The 13,444-nt window shown below is 39.7% G+C and overlaps 1 long non-coding RNA gene across 1 annotated transcript; it reads left to right on the forward strand.

Annotated features, from left to right (window-relative positions):
• The first annotated feature begins 476 nt into the window (after positions 1–476).
• LOC121880510 lies at positions 477–4,947 on the forward strand. Its single transcript, XR_006091555.1, has 3 exons — positions 477–845; positions 935–1,013; positions 3,165–4,947. It is a non-coding gene; the product is annotated as an uncharacterized LOC121880510 (long non-coding RNA).
• The last annotated feature ends 8,497 nt before the right edge of the window (positions 4,948–13,444 follow it).

Consider the following 13,444-nt stretch of genomic DNA (forward strand, 5'->3'; position numbering starts at 1 on the left):
GTTATCAACAAATACTGAATGTAAAAATGTCAGCACAAGGTAGAGTACTTGCTCTGAATGAAGGGAAGGCTGAAGCATGTAGGGTATATGTGGTTTCATGAGACTTTGTAGGCAAGGAAACATCTCAGTGAGTACCATCGTTTGGTTCAAGAACTGAAGTTGGACGGATCCCAGAAACTTGAGTAACATCCACCCCTCCACCACTGTGATTGGATGGCTGGGTAAAAAGTGACAGTGACGAGCGCAGCTTTTTACCCAAAGTTTTTACCCAAAGAATTTTTCAACTCTTGGCGACCAGAAAAAAATGCAAAATACACTCAGTGCCTTGTCACGCTGCTAGCATTTGTAGCATAGTATAAATACATGGTGCTCCCATTGCAAACAATTCAAAAAATACACTGGCCTCAGAAAAAAACGCTTTGGTAAACACAGCCCCTAAGACAGGTGCAGAATGTGCTAGAGCTTCCTCCCCTCACCCTATCAAGTGGATGCGTCCATCCATGTAATGTCACAGGTCAAGCGGGAAATAATCAAATCAAGACTGAAAATAACGCTAGCCTATACAAATAGATATAGGTCCAAAAATTGAAAAGGTGGAATGGAATAGGTCAGAAAGAAAAAGAAAACAAATCTTGTGTCTGATGCTGGAAAATGTTTTAAGTTAACACATTTATTCAAAATATCGATGCCACTGCCACGCAAAATCCTGTTAGCGTTAGCATGCCTAGCTGCAGTGATATCATTAAAAGTGACAACCTCCAGCAGGTGATACTGCTAACATTAGCTCATGTAGTGACAGTGTTAACAGCAGAGCTCTGGACCTGACTCTCTCCATTACACAAGTGGTATGTGAGCACAGCTTTTCAACTTTAAAATTCATCAAGAATAGATTGCGGAGCAATACATATTGAAGCGTTCATGCTTATGGCTACAGAAAAAGACATTCTTATGGCTTTGGACACTAATGGAATAATCAACAGGATGACTGATGAGAGGTCTTCTCACCGCCTAAGGTAGGACATGCTATTCTATTCGCTGCTTAAGGCCACTGTGTTATGATATTTTTTTAAACGATGTCAAGGCGACAGTGTTATTATGGCTCAGCTGATTAGTCACTCTGGGTCTGCTCCAATAGGTTTCAGGCATGCTGCTTGTCACAGGCTGACAATAGCAGTAAATCAACGTTTAAAAATAGTGTCAGTAGCATGAAATCATGATCGTTAAGCCTGAAATCATGACCGTTAAGCCTGATGTGTGAATTGCATCAGACCAGCTGCGAACATAATGGTGGATGATTGACTATAAATAGCTTTCACATTTCCAAATCATCATAGGAAAGTGTGAAAATTAAGTTTTGGCTATTTTGTTTCATGATGACAGCAATGCATTTTATCATAGACTACATACATGACATGTGATTATGTTTTATTTGTGAAGTTACAGATTGTAGCATAAGTGCGCCGAGCGCTGGGTTACCCATATCAATTGTCAAATAAATAAAATCCTAACTGCGCCTCTTGGGGTGTCAATTTTTCCTCTAGGCTATTTCTTAGCTATATATTTATTTATTACATTATTTTAAGAAACCCTGTAAGTACACCTGTTGTTAGGTTGTCAACTTGATATCTATTGCTTAGTCTACATGTTATAAATAGCCTGATAATGTTTTATGCAACTCATAAGTGTGTGTACTGGGGGAAAATGGGGCCAGTCCAAAAAATTGCCAGGGCTGAATTTTGTTCCCAGTCTGACCGTGTGGAAATTCCTTAAAGTGCAATACCACCAAAGGCCGCTACACACTAGCTCAAGAAAATCCCTGGTTCCAATTGACTCCCATTGAAAAGCCTCAACTTCTCCCTAGAAATATAAAGTCAATAATTTTTTTCAACGAGTCATTATGGTATCAGTTGCTAAATTCTGACCCTCTAATAAGTATGCCTTTGGTCATTTTTGAAATTATTGCTCCGTTAATAAGATTTAAAGACGTAGAGTAGCTTTGATGTTTGATGTGGGCATTGATTGACATGTGATTGACAGTTGGCTGCTGTTCTCCCCGGCTCCATGACTCACACTGAGTCGGACTATTCTTGCAATATTTCTGTAAGTTTAATGTTACTTGATTATGATACCTGCCCTGTTAGTACAATTTAGTTAAAGTAGCTAACGTTATCCCAAGTGTGCACCGCTAAGTGTTCCCAGTAAGCTGGCATTGGTTTTGGTCCAAGGTAGAAGGGCACCCCGCACTCCTCATTTGGAAGGTCCTGGCTCCAAATGGAAAAGATGTTGACGACCATAAGCTGCGACTCTAGGCTTCAAACCGGCTCCAATGCAAACGAACAGATTACGTCACACCTCGCATCCATCTTTACATACAGTCCATGATGCATACATGATGTAATTCTAAAAGACTGCAGCTAAAGCTAAAGTATAATAAATGAGGATGTAACATGTTACGTGTTTTAACATAACTCTAGCTACATCACTAGTTTGGTGTGGATACAGAAAAACATCCTTGAACAAGCAACACAGGGATTATTATGCTTTAATGTTAGTGTTTTCAAGTATGCTTCACTTTTAAAAGAGAAAAGGATATTGAGGATGAGAAATACCCCATGAGTCTGGAAAGCCCAACAATATCTTACACAAGTTTGTCTGGTGTTGCTGAAGTGTAAAACTTCCCCAAACCAAATAAAGAGCAGGACAGAGCTGCTAATGTTACCCTGAACTCTGATATACTAGCATCTTGGCTCCCACAGGGTGAATGTTTCAGCCCTGAACAGACATTTTTCTGATGTTACCTTTACCTTTGGAAATAACACTAGTTTACGACTGAAGGTGTAAGCTAGTTAGCTGGACATGCTAACGTTGTAAGAGCAGACAAACAGTTTCATCCGTTTCACGTTTACTCATGCGTATTACAGTTACATGCACACCTCTTCGACATGTGGAGAAATTAAAAGCTTGACAGCCCCGCCATAGCCAGTTATGGTTGTTGAGATATGACTGGACGATTTCTGTTCGGGGGCGGGATTTAGCAACGCTCAGTCAGCTTCTGATTGACTGTATGTGTCTGTGCTTCTATGTATTTGATCATGCATGTTACTATGCATATGTTTCTGCATATTACATGTATCTGACTGCATTCTCTGTGTGTGTTTGTATAGTTGTTCCCTCTGCTGCAGGAAGTCTTTAATTCCAGGAGCCTTGCTGAGAGCCATGACGAGTGATGCGTCCCAGAGCAATAATATTCAAGGGGTAGTATTTTACAACATACTCTCTGTTGGTATTGAAGCCTTTGGAACATTGCTCTGCTCATTTTCATACATATTGCCTCTTTTGTCTTCTTTGGATGCACCTCTACCAAGATCCATCACAGAAGGAAAGTGTTTTCTTTAAGACGTATCTTACCGTAGTCAACACTGCTGAAATACCCCTTTGAAGCGATTTTTCACAGCGGCAGAATGTGTTCAGTGCTTTTTTAAACACACACACCTCCAGAGGAACTCAGGAGCAGTCAACCTACAACACTGGCTGCCTTGGGAATCGGCTGTAACCACCAGCGTTCAGGCTTTTTTTCTTCCCTGTACTCAATATAAATTGTTGCAACAAACAGAACTAAAAACAAGGCTCTTTGTTTGAAATTACCACATCCTGATTATATGCTATTTCCTGAGTCCACGTGACTTTAATTTTTATATATATCAGGTATACAGGTATTATTATTACTTCAGAATAAAAGCAATCAAGTGGTGCTAATACTGTTAGATGGCTGTTCATGACCTCCTTTGGAGAAGTGAGTGCTAAAATGTGCCAGTGGAAACAATTGGCACCTACTCTCACAAAATAATTGCTGGCATGGGAGTAAATTCTATTATCATCAAAATTAAAACTCACACTCAAGCACCTTTCATTAAACAAAACTAATGAAAATGTTTTAAGAGAATGGGGTTTTTGGAGTTATTAATTAATATATTTCCAATCACAAAGAGTTTTCCTAAATGGATATGTAGTGGTTTGGAAAAGCATGTCCTCCAAAAGCAAAATGTGCCTTCAGAGTTCATGCTGTAGAGATTAAGAGCCGAAAGGTTACTAACCCCGTTTCTTAGTGTAATCCACTGTAAAGCCTCAAAGTTAAGCGTTGTACAAGACACCATATAGGGATACTTGTGTGAAGGATTATAAGGTGTCATCAGATAACCAACCCACACAAACCATGAGCTGAACCACAAGAGAAGACAACATCCCAGCGGTCGACTCAAAGCACCTCGGGCCAAATCTGCAGCCACAGATAACAGCATGGCCTCAGCAGTCTGCAGAGGGTAAGGAGGACTTCACTGTTCCCATATGAATTTGACCACCAAAGGTGACCGTGGAAAGAGATCCTTATCCTTGAATGCTCACTCCACTGTCAGTTGACATTCATCTGCTGGCAAAGAGCCCGGCACTTGAGTTGTTAGCGTGTGGAGTGGACATCCCAGGCCTGACCTGCCATGACACTGCAGTAATACAGTTTCATTGGGAAATAACATAAGGCGGGTGGAAGTCCTTGTCAAGCTAAACACCACCTTGCAGTCTGCTTGACACGTTGGCAGCTTCCAGGGTGTTTTATTTAGACGCAGCAGTTTGTGCAGTACAGCTAAAACAGAGGAAAAGGTATTATACTCTAGGGAGTGCATTAAAAAAAGACCAAAACAAAAAGCAGGAAAAGTACTTTACGAGGTCTGACCTGATCAGACCTCTAACAACTAGAGACAAAAGGAAATTCACAACATATACTTTGTTATATCAAGTTACAATTAATACAGGTACTAAAATATATTTCACCGGGATAAATTTTCTGCTTTTCTATGTACGGAAGTTATTAGCATGAAGTATATAAACAATTAATAAATGGCTTATAACACACTATAATGTAGTCACTGTGCAGAATGATGTATGTGCAGAGTTTGACACTTGAAGGCTGTTTTCATATTCATCTGCTGAAGGAGGAAAGTTTCTATGTGCTCATCGAGTTTAGGACATAGACCTATGAGCATGATTTGAGACATCACAACTAGTCTGAAGCCAATCACGGTCCAGTATGCAACTTACACAAGTGTGATGTGTAAACTTGAGCCGTCCAGTGCACATACACTGGGACATCTTTTGTCCAGCAGTTGTTGGCTGTTTTGTTTTTTTGAGTAAAATCTATTCATACAGTTGATGTTGGATTTTTTTGGTGAGGGAGAACGGGTACATTTTTATTTTTGAGGATTCTAACAAGATAATTGAACTTTGTTTGTGGATAAAACTAGACACATTATTATTCAAAGCAGCACATTTTATATATCTTAAAACATGTCTGGAGGAGATATTTAAGTATTTTATCAATGTATCTGTCAACAAGCATGTCACATCTCCTGTGACGCATCCATCACTGATGTATAATAGATAATGAATGATTGACAATATAATATAACAGTTGCAATCATACAACTCATGGGGGGCTAAATAAAGCGCTACCTATTGTTTCAATCCAGCTCTGAATGTTCCCCAGTCTTTCTACCAATTTACTCATCCTGTGTAGTGCTACACAGCCTGTGAGAACAGTTGTACGTGTTTCTTCTCTCTGATTTGGAAACCTTAATTTTTAACAGAAAGCTTGCAGGAAATAGAGTTTGATACATATGGGAACCAGACAAGGATAGCCTAATAAAAGATCCTAATGAGTTGCAGTATGGGAAGTGTTGTGTATTCTAGGGACTAGATCCCATTAACACCTGATATTAACATGCAGTATGTTTGGCATCTGATTACGAGCCTTTATTTGATTACAGGGCGGCTGTGGCTCAGGATGTAGAGCGGATCATCCACTAATCAGAAGGTTCGATCCTCGGCTCCTCCAGTCTGCATGTCAAAGTGTCCTTGGGCAAGATACTGAACCCCAAACTGCTGGCTGTGCCATCGGTGTGTGAGTGTGTATGTGAATGGGTGAGTGAGCATTAGAAACATTGTAAAGCACTATATCACTCCTGATGAGCAGGGTGGCACCTTGCATAGCGATGCCCTGGCAGGCATGTGTTGTAAAGTGCTTTGAGTGGTTGGTAGACTAGAAAAGTGCACATAAATGCAGTCCATTTACCTTTACTTTGCATTTACAACTGTTATTACAAGTACAACTGGTATTAAAAAGTGTTGTTACTGTGACCAAATAGGTAGAGCTAAAATAGTGTAATAAGCACCTAAAATTGTAAATTATACATGTATTTTCACATGTTCACTTATATAACCAAAAAATCATGCCTGATATCTGGTCTCATATCCTGCTGTCAATATAATATCAATACAGTATATCTCCCAGCTCTCAAACAAAGCGATGAAGCAGAAGAGGGAAAAAAATTACGAAGTGTGCAGCTGAGATAAAAATGGGACTTCTAAAAACATTCACCCTCTGTTAGTTTTGACTTCTGACCCCGTGCCTCCTACGCTTGCCAAAATACACCTTCTCTCCAAACACATCACTTAAAATTGACAAATGGACAAAAGTATATTTTTAGAGCCGCAGACATTAGAAAAACTCAATAGAAGAAATCAAGAAGAAAAAGCTTTGAGAAGTGGTGCTTTAGGTGAAAACCATATCTTTCCAATTCAAAGTAGCGTGACTTAAGGGGAAGGTTTTAATGAAAAAGATCACAGCATTTCTTTATCATTATAGATGGTGTGCAGTAGACAGAGGCAGCATAGTTGTGAAGCGAGGCAGGGAAGGTAGAGATGGAGAGATGATAACATGCAGCAAGGGTCAGGAAACAGATTCAAACTCACAAATTTATAGGGGCACAAGGCCCACTCCTGTTGAGCCTCTTTGATCCACCAAATTGACCTTCCATCAGTTTTGGACTACAGGGAGCTATTTGTAAGTTGGCAGCCATCAAGGCTGAAAAATGTCTTGCAGTTCCCTTACAATCAGCCCCGCAGAGCTCTGACCAGAGGCAGAGCAGTGGCAATGGGCTCGTCCGGCTGTGCTGACGCCACTGGGCTGTCAGGCTGTTTGGTAATCAGTGAACTGTTGCAAACATTAGGATGCTTTGTCAACCGGCCTGTGAACAGAGAAGAGTACGGCAACTCTGGAGATGACAATGATTTATAATATACGAGAAAAATGGTGTCACTAATCCCGCCAGAGCAGAAAACACAATGAGGACTGTCAGCAGAACACTCAAAGTACAGGGTGAGATAACATTGGTACTGAAAAGACCAAAAGAAATTCGACAAACATTTTCCATGAGCTACTGATTCATTAAAAAAACACAACAACATTCAGCCCATAAAAATAGAGACTTATTAGAAGCTCATTAGAAGCTCCTATATACAGCTTTGTTTTTACTGTCGGTTCTTAATCTGGAGTATAATAACCCGGAACATTTTAATAGCTTTCATGAACATGTCTCAAATCTAGTCTAAGTACCTGCAGATCTGGACTGTGAAGTGTGGAGAGTTTCTTCAGCACCCTGAAATTAATTTAGACATGCAAGAGTAAAATAAAAACCAATTAATCACCAACAAATCAGAAAGGTGACAGAAAACAGAATTGAAACAAAATGTGAATGTCACTTAGCAGTCGGATTCTTCAGCCCCATTCCTTTTGTGTGTTGTCAAAACGATAATTACATTTTTATTGTAAACCTGACAGTGTATTAAAAAATGTATTCTTAAGCTGACAAAATGTCTTATTATGCTGTCTTTATATTGACAAATTTGGTTGATGGGCAAGTTCTTAAAATAAAAAAAATATTTATTTTTAATAAAAAAAACTATTTCACAATGTAAAAAAAAAACATTATTTCTTTGCTACAGAAACTGAAGTTTGACCTTGTGCCTGCTGAATGACTCATTTTCTACCAGGCTTTGTCTTCTATTTCAAATGTTACTCACAGATGACATTCATAGGTAGCTCTGAAAGCAACGAGCTCAATCTGAATTGTCATTTGTGAATTGAAGACATTGTTTTTCTAATCCGTAAATGTGATACTAACAGACTACCACATATTTTACTTTGTGTTATTTACAATGATGTACATCATTAGTTTCAGGAGATGCCTCTCCTTCATTTATAAGCAAAGGCATTTGATGACAAATTGGATCTATTTGATTTCTAATTATATCTGCTTTCTTTTCGATTGAAAGAAAACAATGAATTTTAAACAGACACTGCAGGAGGCATCTTCTACCATACAGCCAGTGACATGACATCAGGACAGATATGTTTTGCTGCAGTGCAGAGCAAAACATGAAATAATTAAATGTGATGGGGCCCACAAACCATTGGCAAACCCATCACATTATACTGAGATGTGTTGTGTTGTTTTATGCAAATGCAACATGACTCTAAGGTCATGTTTCTATTCATTGGCTCCTTCAGTCTATTGCACAATAAAAACAAAAGTCTGCAGCCATGCTAAACGCTAACACCACATGCTCTCAATGACAATGCTAACATGTTAATGTTTTTAGGTACTGTTTACCATGTGAACCATCTGTTAGCATGCTAAAATTTGCTAATTGCCACCCAAGACTAAGTGCAGCTGAGACTTATGGGAATGTCATTAGTTTTGCAGATATTTGATCATAAATGTAAAAAAGTATTGGACAAAATAACATTTTCGACCTGATGACGGTGCTAGATAAAAAGTTAGCGGATCACCAAAGTAGTAACAATTCATCCCGAGGGGAAGATGAATGTCTGTTCAAAATTTCATGGCAATTCATCCAATGAGACTGTCCTTCCCCCCAAAAATGACACAACAGGTCATAAATGCCAGTGGCCCCAAACTGCCTATATTAATGTTTAATTGTGACAGGTGCCATCCAGCGGCCATAGGAATCATGACTGGAGCAAAGGAGGAAATCAGATGACCTCAATGTATAGCGACAAAGTCTGCATATGGAGGAGATTAGGGTGGATGGATGGTTCAACAAAGCATTGGACTTTGCCATGATGATCATCCCCTAATCTTAAGGAAGGAGTAACTTCAACCCAAACCACGTTTCCCTAACTATAACAAAGTGCTTATTTTAACCCAAACCCTGATCTTGCCCTAAACCTAACCAAGTCGTTTTTGTGCCTAAATTGAACCAGACCTCAACCTTAGTGTTGTTACATCATAAAACATCACTATGTTTTAACAATGATTTGCAACAGTTTTGGAAAATATAAACAAATGATGTCATCCTGCCGATTGCTGCCGATAGGGGCGACAGATTAGAAAATGTGTTTTGCATGGAAAGACAACCTACTTGGGTGTTTAATTTAGAGTACTTGTTGCACCCAATAGTTTTTGAGAGATTTCACTCAAAGCCAGTAACTTCAACACCAAGGTGGCGCTCAAGAGAAAATCATAGGATCACTGAAGTCAGTATGATTCATTATCTGGGAACCATAAATGTCTGTACAACATTTTGTGCCAATCCATCATGTAGATGTTGAGATATTTCAGGACAGACTGACCAACAGACCAACATACAAACACTGCCTTTCCTAGAGCAATGTTACTCTGTATGTCGCTATTGTATAAAGTGCCCTCATTACATGAAACACTGGGTTGAAAAATGAGTTCAGCTAACATGTTTATTCGATATGTCACCTAAATGAAGACAATCGATTCCACAGGCTGACACAATACATCCAGAAATGACTGAATGTCACACAGTTGGTTTACTCGGCTTGGCAGAGGAGACTGGCTGCTGATACTGTGAAGCTTTGCAACATTTATTGTTGTTCACTCCACATGAGATCTCAGTGTTAGTCAGGTGAGTCATCAGTCTGCTTAGACCTCTCTGTTTGATTTAATTGATCTAAATCATTTAAAACCCATTCACAAGACTGTATCACTTTTGAAACATTAGTAAGTAGGGCTTGATGGGCTGGTTAAAAGCCATTATCAGGATCTTAACTAGGATAATATTCCACGTTGATTATTCTCAACATTTTTTTTATGGCACTGTGTGTTGATTATTTTACGCTGTAATTTTGGCCTATTTTGTAAAAGCATGTATCTCAGGCGAATTACTGTTTGAATAGTTATTAAATTTAAAATAAATATACAAGTCCACAGTGGAAATAATCGAAAATTACTGCCCTCCTTCTCATCATATCAACTAAACTACAGTAAAAAACCTGTATTACACGAGAGCAAGTTTCAGATGTCTAAAGAAAAACGTCCAATACCTAATTTTGTTAATTACAGCTTTCTCACTATGATAACATATCATTGTATCACTGCAATCCCATAATTATTAAACATCAGTCATAATGGCAGAGTACAAATCACGAAGAAGTGAAGACCTGTCAAAACTAATATTTATTGCTATTAATGTTTGCGAATATAAAAATGGCAAACAGTGTCACATCTGCCCTCAGGCACGGAGGAGAAAAATTATTTTAACGAGGACCTCTGACAGCTGGTAGAGAGTGTGTTTTTTCTTTTTTAATGATGTCATTTTTACAGTTTTGATTCGCCTCTACTTATCAAACTCATTGGACACCTCCTACGAATACCTCCTTTCCAAAAATACAAACTTTTAAAGAGCAGGAGTGGAGATATGCCTCTATGTTATGTATTCCCTGTAATGTGCTGTTATCTTCTAGCAGGTGAAATCCCTGGCTACAGTAGGTTTGGGCCCCACTTTAAGCAGCCTTGAATGAGTCGTAAAGCAACTACCAACTTCTCTTTTCTGTTTTCTGTTTTGGTCCAGCAACAGCCCACCAAGACACCTGGCACTCCAGCTGGATGCTCAGCTATTGTGCAGGAGTAATGGCCACGAGGCTTCTGTTAGCTGTGCAATATACTCCAGGTTTCTTCCCAATCTGTGGACTCTCTGCGCGGTCACTGAACCGTTCTAAATCATGGCCTCTGATACTGGAGAGGTATCAGGGAATATAGTAACAGACTGACGCTGAGGCAGGCAGACAGCGACTGGGAGAGACAGATGGACACACACACACACACAGACTGTGTCCACACTGCTGCGACTGTGAGTGAAAGCGTGACTGTGACAGTTCTGCTGTGGGGTTATCAGTGGCCAACAGAGCATGCCCATACACACACATACACAAACACACAAGTACAACCTCTGACACACACACACACAATCCTGAGGGCTCTCCAGTCACTCTTATGTACAGTCAGTCAGAGTCTGATGGGAGCAGACTTTGCCTTTTCTTTGCCTGCCATCATCTCTCCTTTATCCACCCTTTTGTATCTCTTTGCCCCCGCTTTTTTCCCCTCATCCACACATCTACATTGTATCTCATACCTTCCCCCTCACCCCACCTCCCCCTTTACCTCCTCCACCTCTCCTTCTCCCCTGATCCATGTTATCCTCTTAAGTAAAACACCCCAATCATTCTTCCCCCGTCATCAGCAACTACATCGCCGAGGTCACACACATAGACAGACGAGCCATGTGTGTGTGCTCGAGCGAGTGCCGTAGGTTCCTGCACGGATGCTAGCGAGGCAAATATGGGTGTCATCATCTGAGAGATCATACCGCATGAGCAGGAGTGTCTGTCTGACTCCCTCCCTTAGATTTTTTCTCTTCTCACTCGCTCTCTGCAATAACAGTTTCACACTCCCTTCCCCTCTCCACTGGGAGACAAACATTAAAGAGCTTTCTCATAATGAGGGAAACTACAGAGAAAAGACCCAAACTACACACACATATGCCCATGCATGCAAACACACGTGCATGGCGCACGCACACGCACGTAGAAATGTGTACACATGTCCCATAGTTACGTAAAGGTTACGTAAAAGGCATGAATATTAAAAGGAATGCTGGTGCTTGGCTGTCATTAAAAGTGTACATACGGTTATGTATGTGTATGTGTGTGTGTGTGTGTGTGTGTGTGTGTACATGGACATACATTGATGTGTCTGACCGTCATTAAAATACCTAATATTTTATGAAGGAGCTGGATGGAGGAGATCCTCTCGCTATTTAATTAGAGCTGGTAATTCAGGCTAAGTTATAGATGAGCCATCCTATAGTCAGTGACGCACTGACAAACTGGGTTTATAATAGTAATAATATCAATACATTTTATTTAGATGGCACTTAAAAGCATAAAGGCATGAGGAAAAGAAATTCTAAATATTTAACCCCATATGCCAGGTTCAGACACACAAAATGTTTATATCTTTTGAAATGGTCACAGTGTCAAATGAAGTGATCATATGGGTCATAAATTCTTGCTGTGGTCACAAACCAATAATCTTTCACCATATTTCATGACTTGTATGACATACAGAGGTTATCAGACTTCTCTGTTCCACCCGACAGCACTAACAATGAACGCTTGCTCATGTTATCACAGTTTTATGAATTAAAGTCACACTGAAGACATTTATCTTCACTCGATGATGAAGGTGGACTCCGTCGTTTTCCTTGACAGTCGGTAGTGTGTGGGTGTGCAGCATAAATACTGTATGTGTATAGACGCTGATTCATTTGGTATAATGCTCTTGAGACAAGGGTGAGATGGTTTACAGGTTTACTAAATTTCAATAAAACACATCAATCCTCTTTTGCTTTGAGAAGTTTACAGTTGTGTAGAAGTGTGCTTTGTGCTGTCAAGGATCAGCATCATAGAACGGGTAATTTTTTCCCCCGGAATGTTGTGAGGCTTCCCAAATGCTGCGTCAGCTGTCTTTAGGATAAAACGTGTAATTGTCACACCCGGTGCTCATTTTTGTACCTAATTCCTGCCCCATCTGTTGGGTTTGGGCCATTATCGGACTCATATTGTGTGGAATTTAATTTTAAATTCTGGTGGAGATTCCAACATTTCGAAAGGCTTCAGTTTGGGAGAATATGGATAAAATGATGAACAAGAGAATATTTTCATTTGATTAAAATGTAATAAAACTCTTGGATTTGAATATTTTGAAAGGTTGGAACAACCTGTGAAAGAAAATTGAATAATAGGTTATCATTTGATGTATTTCTTGAATATATCATACATGTTTCAGATAGTGTTTAAGTTCAGTTTAGTGTTAGTTTGTGTTTCACATATGTTCTAAATTCCTCTGTGCTATGTCTATTCTTTATTGAGTGATCAGCAATTTCCCATTACAAACTTTATGCAGAATGAGCTGTGTGTAATACTGTCAGACAGTGTGGAATAAGAAGCTGTTAATAACCCAAAGCCAGCCGTTCACCTGCATCCTCTTGATCACGCACACTCGATATCTCCCCTGGAACTGGAAGTAAAGGAGCTCTTCAGTTCAATTAACAGGTATCAGGGGCCTGTTAGTCATAGCCATAACAACGTCCTCTGCTAGCTTGAAGCTTCGGTACAAGAAGAGTACTAGACAAGACGTGCGTTCACATATTGATTGGTCAGCCATGAGCTCCCACCCCTGACTTTGGTCTCCTATGATTGGTTATAAGGGTGAGGTTTGCTTAA

Source organism: Thunnus maccoyii, chromosome 16, assembly GCF_910596095.1.
Source record: "Thunnus maccoyii chromosome 16, fThuMac1.1, whole genome shotgun sequence".
Classification (NCBI taxonomy): Eukaryota; Metazoa; Chordata; class Actinopteri; order Scombriformes; family Scombridae; genus Thunnus; species Thunnus maccoyii.